The following is a 10,754-nucleotide window of genomic DNA, read 5'->3' on the forward strand; positions in this document are numbered from 1 at the left end:
TTATGATTTCGTAGTAGTAATCTGTGATATCATCGATATAAGAAATCCACACATTTTCAAAAGAAAAAACTAACCTTTTAAAAATATAAATAAATGAGTAGACATTTCTCCTCCTCTTGAAATGTATTTTTGCCACATTATTCCTCCCCACATGTCCTCAATCCCACAAAAACTTTACAAACCCCCTTGTTGTTATCGATAAATCACTTAACCAAAAATCGATCTACTTAACCCTAACCGTAACACTACATTGGGGAAAAAACACGCGCGTTACAACAACATACCAGTGCCTAACAAAGTAAAAGTAAGAAGTAAAAGCAGGCTCGAAAAAAAAAACAACGAGAACGAGAGAACACAAAAGCAAAGCAAGTTGGCAGGCAGGCAGCAGCGTCAAAAACGTAGAAAATTCCTTAAAAAAATGTTGCAAAGTGGAAATATAAATCAATAATAAAAGTGTTTGCAGGTTTTTGGACATTGAATTGGTGGAAAATGTAAGTAATTTCCATGAAAATGCTACAAAGTAACTAAAATGTAACAAAAAGTATTTGCAACTTTGTAATTTTCACCTATCTTCTTCGTGTTCGTCGTTTTTTTTTGCAACAAAGTTAATGTAAAAGAATGTGTGCGTGTGTGTAAACGGGTGAGTGAGTGTGTGTCTGTGCAAAAAGGACCTCAAGAGGGATACAGATAAAAACATAAATTATTCAATGATGAAATCAGGGATTTTGGTGTCCAATTAATGAAGCCATAACCATAATACGCATTTCAAATAGAGTGGTTACCCATCCCATCGTTTCCTGTATTGGATAATATCCTATTCTCCCATCCATCCATCCATCCATGCATCCTCTTTGCATTTGAATTCCATCTAGTATTTCTTTGTGGGCCCCCTTATAGTTATGGAGTAAGAGTAAATTTACAAAAACTTGAAGAGAGGTGTTCCAGTAGTGTAAGCTTTTTTTGAATATGGCTCTATTATCATCGGCCAGCCAAACTGGCAAACCAGCCCCAAAGAGCGGAAATCTCGGTCAAAGTAATTTTACAAATTCAACTGTGTTTTGCTGCCTGCTTCTGTTTACTGGAATACATTGTTGTTAGTGGAGCTGGGTTGCTGCTGCTTCTGTTTTGTTATTGTTTGCAACAACAATGTTGCAGGCCCACATCCACCACCACCCGGAGCATGCGACAACACTATTGCAGAACCTCAAATGAGAATACTAGCAACAACAACAACAGTACCCTTTAGTCAATCCAGTAGTTATTCAGTGTTGTGGTATTCTACTCATCGCCGGTATTTTCCAGCAACACAACAATGTACGTCACCTCGGGACATGCGCAAAGACAACATCCTTTTGCTACCTCCTCTCACATGATGCAACTTAACCTCAAATGTTTGGTTAAAACGGGGCATTGTTTTGGTGTTTTGCTTTTGTTTGTGACATGCGCATTTCCAATAAGAGTATGAAAGAGAGTGAGAGCAAGATAGAAGTCCTTGAAGAGCGTAAAAGTTGCCTTGTTGTAATGGGTGTTAATGATAATCCTTTGGCAACAATGTTAATTTGACATGTTTACAGCCAGATGGATATCTGCAAAATAACAAGTGAAAGTTGTCGATGTAAAAATGTAAGAGAGTGGAAGTGGGAGAGAGAGAGTAGAGTATAGAATGAATGAAGCAAAACAATTGGGGATATAGGGCTGCCGTCACAAAACAGGAGTGTCATTTTAAAAGGTGGTTAATTAAAAAATAATAAATTAAGAATAATAATTTTTATTAGAAGACCTTTAACAGATTTAGATGTCCTGGACATTCCTGGGATATTTTATTCTATATCAGGTCTTCAAGAGGTATTGTTTGGAAGGAATACTTGAAAAAAATAGGCCTATATTCCACCGATGAAATTTAAAGTGAACTCATACTGCTTAGCATTTGGGAATAATGCCCGCCAGACCAGAGGAGATCCGTGTTGGGTGTTGCAAATATTATTCGAAGAGCTACGTCATCTACTGTGCGGTCCGAGCGGAAAGCCGGATCATATTGAAAAAGCATAAAGATTCCGTATTCGACTACTTTAATTTGTCGCTAATAACAGAGAACGCTACTAAGGCCTAGGAAATGAGCAGATTAAGAGAAGTCGCATTGTAAATGCATTTTTGTCGCTAATAACAGAGAATGCTTCTTAAGTCTACAAAATGGGCAGGTTAAGAGAAGTCCATGTCGTACAAGACGAGATTATAGTTTTCGAGATTTTGGTCAACCATTTGTATACCCTCAGCCATATAGCTATTGAGGGTATATATCACTTGATACGGCCGAAACGTGCCTCATCGAAATAACGGTTTTAGACCCTAGGTCACCTTGGACCAAATCTGTTTCAGGACATTTGGAGTCGATATGGTAATGCCCGTCCGTCTGTATGTTTGGCTGGTATCTGGCTGGTATCTCCCACCCAAAAGGTCGAAATTTTCACAAAAAAAAGTACTACACAGAAAGACAAAGGATAATACGATTTTGCTCCATTTTGCGAATCTTAATATTTGCATCATTGCTAGGACAGGTGCGAAAATGGAATGGGTCAAAATTTGGAATAATTCAAATTTTCTCTTCAAATTACACACATCACAATATTTTTATTAACCCAAGGTCTGCCATGAAGATGGAATATATCGGCCCACTCCTTCTGGTACCTCCCCCACAAAGGTTCAAAATTTTAAACATCCATGAAGCTCATAAAACACGAAATTAACATCCGATTCCATTCAGACTTGTCACATCTCAATATTTCCATCAACACTAGATCGGTTATAAAGATGGTAGAGATCGGACCATTCCTTCTGATACCTCCCCCCTACAAAGGGTCAAAATGTTGAATAACCAAAACGTTAATAAAATCTGAAATAAGCATCCGGTTCTCTTCAAATTACACACATCACAATATTTTAATTAAGTCAAGGTCAGGTGTGAAATTGGGATATATCGGTCCACTCCTTCTGGTAACTACCCCACAAAAGGCTCAAAATTTTGATTATCCATGGGGATCGTAAAATCCGAAATTAACATCCGATTCCATTCAGACTTGGTACATCTCAATATTTTCATCAACACAAGATCTGCCATTAAGATAATAGAGATCGAAAAATTCCTTCTGGTACCTCCCCCAGAAGTTTTTGAACAGATTCTTTGAGGCCTTTAAAAGTTCTTCTATTCCCACAAAGAATCCTATTCATTGTCCCAATTATCGTGATATTTTTGTTATAAAATTTCCTCCAAAATTTTCATCTTTTCATATCCCCATTTTGGCTACCCTATTTTTCTTTCCTTCTCTACATCCCATTTTTGGAAGAGAAGAAAAATTTCCCATATTCCCGAGACCAGAGGCTTGCAACAATGTTGTGCTCACCCAAATGTTTTGATTTCACTCTTATTTTACGAGCAAACGACCGACCAAGACCGGCTGGCTTTCCATCTGGCCAGGCTGTATACTCGGTCGGTCATCTACACACTTTCACCCCACCAAGCTGTGGAGGAAAAAAAGAAAATAACGAAAAACGATGACAACAACGAACCACGAGTCGACAGGACATAAACACGAAGCACGGTACGGCATAGAGGAGATTCATTCTAACATGTGGTTGGTGTAACAAAACACAAAAATCGATGACATTGAGAGCAACAATGTTGCAAATGAGGTGCTGCTGTTGCTCCTATTTTGATGAGGGGGCCATGGCTGCAGAACAGCAACTGCTGCTGCTGCAGCTGCATCGTCAAATCATCAACAACATGGCTGATGATTTGTATGGATGAGAGATAGTTGGGTTGGTTGGCTGGTTGTTTTGATTCTTCTTCTCTGCTCTTTCCACGTTTTGTTTTTGTTATTGTTTTGTAAAATTTGTACCCATTGTTGTTGTTTTGTTACAACTCTACTTCTTCTTCTTCTTGTGCTGGCTGTAAATGTCGAGGTTAACGACCACAACATCTTTTCTTCTACTTGTTGGCGCTGTTGTTTTCGTGGTTGTTGTTTTCTTTTCTCATTATTATCCTGGATGATTGCATTTTTCCTTAGTTTTCTGGCCAACAATGGCAAGGAGAATTTTTGTTTTTATTGTGTTTTCAAGAGGCAACAAGAGCAACAGCAAGTGTTTTTATATGTTTTTTCGCTTATCCTGTAACCTTAAGACAACTACTCCTTGGCAAATGCCAGGCATAAACAATTCGTGTTGAATTGCGCTTTCTAAAACTCATTTAAAAAGATCTTTAGCAAAACCCATGTACTTGCTATGCTTTCGAGGAGGTTGGATTTGTTTTTTGTTATGGCCACGATGACAGGTCCTTAAATTTTCGTTGACGTTATTTTCTTTTTTTGCAATTTTCTTTCTGAACTTTGTTGCTGCTACTCTGCTGACTCTGTGTATGCATGTACAGTAAAACCCTTGGCAAATCAACTCTATTTGCTTGGCATATCCTTTTTTCCCAGGCAGTGGCACCTCTCTTCCTCTCTCTCCACAGAACCCTTTGCATATTTCAACACGAAAAATGCCAAAAAATTTATGCAAGCTTTCATATAACCATCAATCTGAAGGGTTTGCACAGTAATTCTGAAGTCTTGCTAAACTGAAAAATATCGTCAAAAGGAAAATATGCGAGGAGAAATCTGCCTATGTCAAACATTTTAGAATACATACTTTATGGTGAAAACTGGTTTTTACTACACACGGCTGAAAAGTCCTAGGGACCTATACTTTTATACCCTCCGCCATAGTCTGGAGGGTATATTAAATTTGCCATTCCGTTTATAACACCTCGAAATATACATTTTAGACCCCACAAAGTACATATATTCTTGATCAGCATAAAATTTTAAGACGATCTAGTCATGTCCGTCCGTCTGTCTGTCTATCCGTCTGTGGAAATCACTTTAGCTTCCGAACGAACTGAAATAGGTTAATAAAATGTTACTTACGTCTGGAGGACTTTTGGTATTGAAAATGGGCCATGCAGGTCCATGCCTTCGTATAGCCCCCATATAAAGGTACCTCCCGATATTTAGTATTTTGGTGATTTAAGCGGCATAATTGACCGGAAATGTTTCAAATTTGGTATTTGAAGTTCGTAATGAATATTACAGCATACGACAGAAAATTGTGGGTAAGGGTCCATGTCTTCGTATAGCCCCCATATAAAGGTACCTCCCGAAATTCGGTATTTTGATAATTTTAGCGACATTATTCACCGGAATCGTTTCAATTTTGGTATTTGAAGTTCGTAATGCATATTACAGCCTATGACATAAAATTGTCTGTGCAGGCTCACGTCTTCGTATAGCTCTCATATAACGGTACCTCCCGATATTCGGTATTTTGATGATATTAGCGACATTATTCACCGGAATCGTTTCAAATTTGGTATTTGAAGTTCGTAATGGATATTACAGCCTATAACAGAAAATTGTCTGTGCAGGCTCACGTCTTCGTATAGCTCTCATATAACGGTACCTCCCGATATTCGGTATTTTGATGATTTTAGCGATATTATTCACCGGATTTGCTTCAAATTTCGTATTTGAAGTTCGGAATCGGTACTACAGCCTATGACAAAAAATTGCTTATGAAGGAATACGTCTTCGTATAGACCACCCCCAACGTTATTTTCGCGTTTTATGAGCTCTATGGATACTCAAAATATTGTACCTTTGTGGTGGAGGTACCAGAAGGAGTGCACCGATATATCCAATTTTCACACCAAACCTTGGGTTAATAAAAATATTGTGATGTGTGCAATTTGAAGAGAACCGGATGCTTATTTCGGATTTTTTTGATCGTTTTTTTATTCAAAACTTTGACTCTCTGTGGGGAATGGTCCAGAAGGAATGGTCCGATCTCTATCGTCTTTATAACAGATCTTGAGTTGATGGAAATATTGAGATGTGCCAAGTCTGAATGGAATGGGATTTTATTTCCGTGTTTTATGACCTTCATGAATATTAAAAATTTTGACCCTTTGTGGGCGAGGTGCCAGAAGGAGTGGACCATCTTCACGTCAGACCTTGGGTTAAAAAAACATTTTGATGTGTGTAATTTGAAGACTATCGGACACTTACATCACATTTAATAAGAGTTATAATTATACTAAATTTTGACCCTTTGTGGGGGAGGTACTTGATGGACGGGACCGATATTGTCCATTTTCGCACTTGACCTAGCACTGATGCAAATATTAGGATTCGCAAAGTTGAAGCAAAATCGGATTATCCTTTCTCTTTCTGTGCAGTAAATTATTTTCTTTGAAAATCTTGATATTTTGTGTGGGAGATACCAGTAGGAGTGGACCAATATTGCCCATCTCCCAACTCGATCTAGGTTTGATAAAAATACTACGATGTACCAAGTTTGGAGCAAATTGGATACACGTGCGCACCAGCCAGCCAGCCAGACAGACGGACGGACGGATGGACCTCGCTAGATCGACTCCAAATGTCCTGATACGGATTTGGTCCAAAGAGACCTAGGGTCTAAAACCGTTATTTTGATAATGCACGTTTTGACCGTATCAAATGATATATAACCTCTCTAGCCATATGGCTGAGGGTATAAAAATTATGAAGTTTGACTTCGCAGTTTTTTTTACCTCACCCTCTCTAGCCGTGGGTATAAAGGGTATGAAAAGTTTTACAATACGTAATTTTTTCGTTTGGCTCCAAGGCTCCGACGACCCAAAAAAAATGAAAAAGCCCCGGAGCCATTACATTTTTTAAGATATTTATATTGGTCTCCATTATCATAACTATTTATAGAAAAATCTTCATTGATCCCCGGGATGTGTATAACATTTTACATTTTTTTTTTTGTCAAAATTCCCGGAATTTACGATCCATTTTTTTGTTTTCCTGCCATTAAGCAGAGTCTTCTTTCCCCGCTAATTATTCCAAGCCCGTTCCCTTGGCTGTGGTTTCGCTAGATAGTAGATAGGGACAGTAGAAATCTCGTTAATCCTGTCTCTGTGTATTTTTCAGGGTCTACGTTGGTATTTATTTCTTTCGCGAGGATTTCAATTTTTTGTAGATAGTTTAACTTGCAGAATCTAAAATTTTTTTCCATATCATCAATCGATTTTCCATTGCGGGCTTACAAAACATTAAAGACATTTGCCATGTTCTAGAATTTGCAAGAATCTTTTCCTATATGATATTGGGAAAAATGCAAAACTCGTTGATTCTTGCAAGTTCTGGAACAGGGCAACTATCTTTAAAATTTTGTAAGCCTGCAATGGAAAATCGATTGATGAAATGGGAAAAAATTGTAGATTCTGGAACAGAGCTAAAAACTTCGCAACACGAAATTGTTTCGTTTAGCTTCAAAGACCTAAAAAATTACATTAAAATTTTGAGAAAGCACCGGCACCATTACTATTTTATTGGGTTTTATGGGGAGTTTTTATGGATCCCCGTAATCATAAAATTTTATAGAAAAATCTTCATTGATCTTCGGGATGAAGTTTTGTATAACATTTTTTTAGTTCCCGGATTTTTCAATCCGTTTTTCGGGTTTCCCTGCCATAATCCACTGTCCATCCAACCCGTCTGTCTCTCTGTGCATTTTTTAGGGTTTCCGTTGGTTTCAACGTTTGTCGTCGTTTGGTGCATACGTTTGTTTTTGTGTTTTTTTTTTCGTATTCTTCTGTTTTTCTTTTTTTTTTTTTTTGCAATTTCATTATGCCCTTTTCTTGTCGTTTTGGGCACCAACAGCAGTAGGAGCAGCAGCAGCTGTTGTGGCAGTGGCAGCAGCAATATTTGTATGTGCTGCATTACATGCAACATTCCTCATTCTCAGGCTCCCTTTACTTTCCCGCACAAAGCTATGTGAGGAGGTGTGTGTATGAGCCAACCCAGCAGGCCACCAGCCAGCCAACCAACCAACCAACCATCCAGCTACATTTACTGCTGCAATCTGTCGGCGTTGTCGTTGTCGTCATCGTCATTGCCATCGCAATCGTCGTCGTAGTCTGCCATCATGCCAACAACCAGTAAGTTTTCAGTTTTAAATACAGCATTTCAGTTGTAGTTTGTTTCCCTATTTACTTTGTTGCATATTGCAAAACTGGTCCTGGTGTGTGTTCTCGTATAGAAAAAGCCTTTGAATAGAGTTTAGAAATCGAAATACACATTATTTCCAATGCGGTAAGTTTGAATTGATTTCAATTTAAAATTTCGAAATGGAATTGCTGGAATTTAATTTGTTTACATGTTATTTTCAAAAAGTAAACCTCCCAGTCTAGTTAAAAAGTAGAGCAAAGGGAGTGGTTTTGGTGGTGTTGGGTGGGTGGGAGTTTGGCTGGCTGGCTGACTGCACCTTATGGGAATTTACTGATTACTGTGTGGTGCCTCGGTCTCACTGAGTTTATGGAAATTCCATTTTAGAAAAAAGAAACCCATAGTTTTTGCTTGACACTCCAATTTGTTTTGCATAAAATGAGGTTATGTATTGATTTTTTCTGCTGTTGTTTTTTTTTTGCACTTTGTTGCTATTTGTCTTTACTGCAGTCATTACTTGCCGCCTGCCGCCTGCCGCATGCCGCCTGCCGCCTGCCGCTGCTGCTGCCACCTCAGCTGTTTAGCATTATGAAAATGTGTGTTATTTGTGTATTCCTACTAACACCCGGCAAAGCTGTCCCACCTCTCAACTCCCCCTCCCCCTCAGGAATACACATTTTCAAATCTTCTCTTCTCCACTTAACCTGAAAATTTCATCAATTTGCATTTTCCAAATAGTTTTATTATTTAAAAGGCAAATAAATAATATTCACTTGGTTTGTGGTTGTCATTTTCCTTCCTTGCTTCCTTCCTTTGCTCTGGTGTATTCAAGGCCAATCAAGCAAGTCTAACAATTATTTTTTGGAAACATTCCAGAAAAGAAGCCATGTTTGTTTTCCTTTCGCCTCACTGAGTTATGACTTAAGTTTTACTTTCTCCTGCCGGTAAATATGCCGCATAATTTGAATTGAATTGAATTTCAAAAGGGAAGAAAGAGATATGTTGTGGTCAGTGGGCTTCTTTCTATTAAATGGCCTCTGGGGATAATTGAAAGTTTTCTCTTGGGGGATTTTTTTTTACACCCTAAGCCATATGGCTGGCTACAGAGGGTATATATCATTTGATACGGCCAAAACGAGTCTCATCGAAATAACGATTTAAGACCCTGGGTCTCTTTGGACCAAATCCATTTCAGGACATTTGGAGTCGATCTAGCGATGTCTGCCCGTCCGTCTGTCTGTCTGGTTGGCTGGTGAGCCCAATAACTCTTGAAGGGAGTATTCGATTTGATTCAAACTTGGTACATCGTAATATTATTGTCAAACATAGATCGAGTTCGGAGATGGGCAATATTGGTCCACTCCTTCTGGTACCTCCCACACAAAATTTCAAAATTTTCAAAGAAAATAATTTACTTCACAGAAAGAGAAAGGATAATCCCATTTTGCTCCAACTTTGCAAATCCTAATATTTGCATCAGTACTAGTTCAGGTGCGAAAATCGACAATATCGGTTCACCCCATCAAGTACTTCCCCCACCACAAAGGGTCACAATTTTCAATAATTATAACTCTTATAAAATGTGATGTAAGTGTTCGATTGTCTTCAAATTACACACATCACAATATTTTTATTAATCTAAGGTTTGATGTGAAAATGAAATGTATCGCTTCACTACTTCTGGTACTTCCCCCACAAAGGGTCAAAATTTTGAATATCCGTGAAGCTCATAAAACACGAAATTACCATCCGATTCCATTCAGACTTGGCAAATCTCAATATTTCCATAAACCCAAGATCTGTTATAAAGATGATAGAGATCGGACAATTCCTGCTGGTACCTCCCCCACAAAGGGTCAAAGTTTTGAATAACCAAACGATCATAAAATCCGAAATAAGCATTCGGTTCTCTTCATATTTCACACATCCCATTATTTCTCCTAACACAAGATCTGCTGTAAAGATGGATTATATCAGTCCACTCCTTCTGGCACCACGCCCACAAAGGGTCAAAATTTTGAATAATCATGAAGCTCATAAAAGACGAAATTACCGTCCGAATCCATTCAAACTTGGCACATTTCGATATTTTCCTCAACTCAAGATCTGTTATAAATATGGTAGAGATCGGACCATTCCTTCTTGTACCTCCCCACAAAGGGTCAAAGTTTTGAATAACCGAAATGATCATAAAACCCGAAATAATCATCCGGTTCTCCTCAAATTACATACTTCAAAATATTTTTAGTAGCCCATGGTCTGGTGTGAAGATGGGAAATATCGGTCCACTCCTTCTGGTACCTCCCCCACAAAGGGTCAAAATTTTGAATATTCTTGAAGCTCATAAAACACGAAATTAACATCCGATTCCATTCAGACTTGGAACATCGCAATATTTCCATCAACACAAGACCTGTTATAAAGATGGTAGAGATCGGACCATTCCTTCTGGTACCTTCCCCACAAAGTCACAATAGTTTTGAATAATCGAAATGATCATAAAATCTGAAATAGGCATCCGGTTCTCTTCAAATTACACACATCTCAATATTTCTACTAATCCAAGGTCTGGTGTGAAGATGGAATATGTCGGTCCCCTCCATTTTAGCTGAAGAACATCGGCTGCCTAGACAACCTAGGGTTTGATTTTGGCTCAACTACATTCAGGATGGTATAGCCATCTAAATTCGTACAGAGGTGTAGGAGAGAGCCTCCAGATCAATAGGCCCA

This window comes from Musca domestica, unplaced genomic scaffold (assembly GCF_030504385.1).
Source record: "Musca domestica strain aabys unplaced genomic scaffold, Musca_domestica.polishedcontigs.V.1.1 37, whole genome shotgun sequence".
NCBI lineage: Eukaryota > Metazoa > Arthropoda > Insecta > Diptera > Muscidae > Musca > Musca domestica.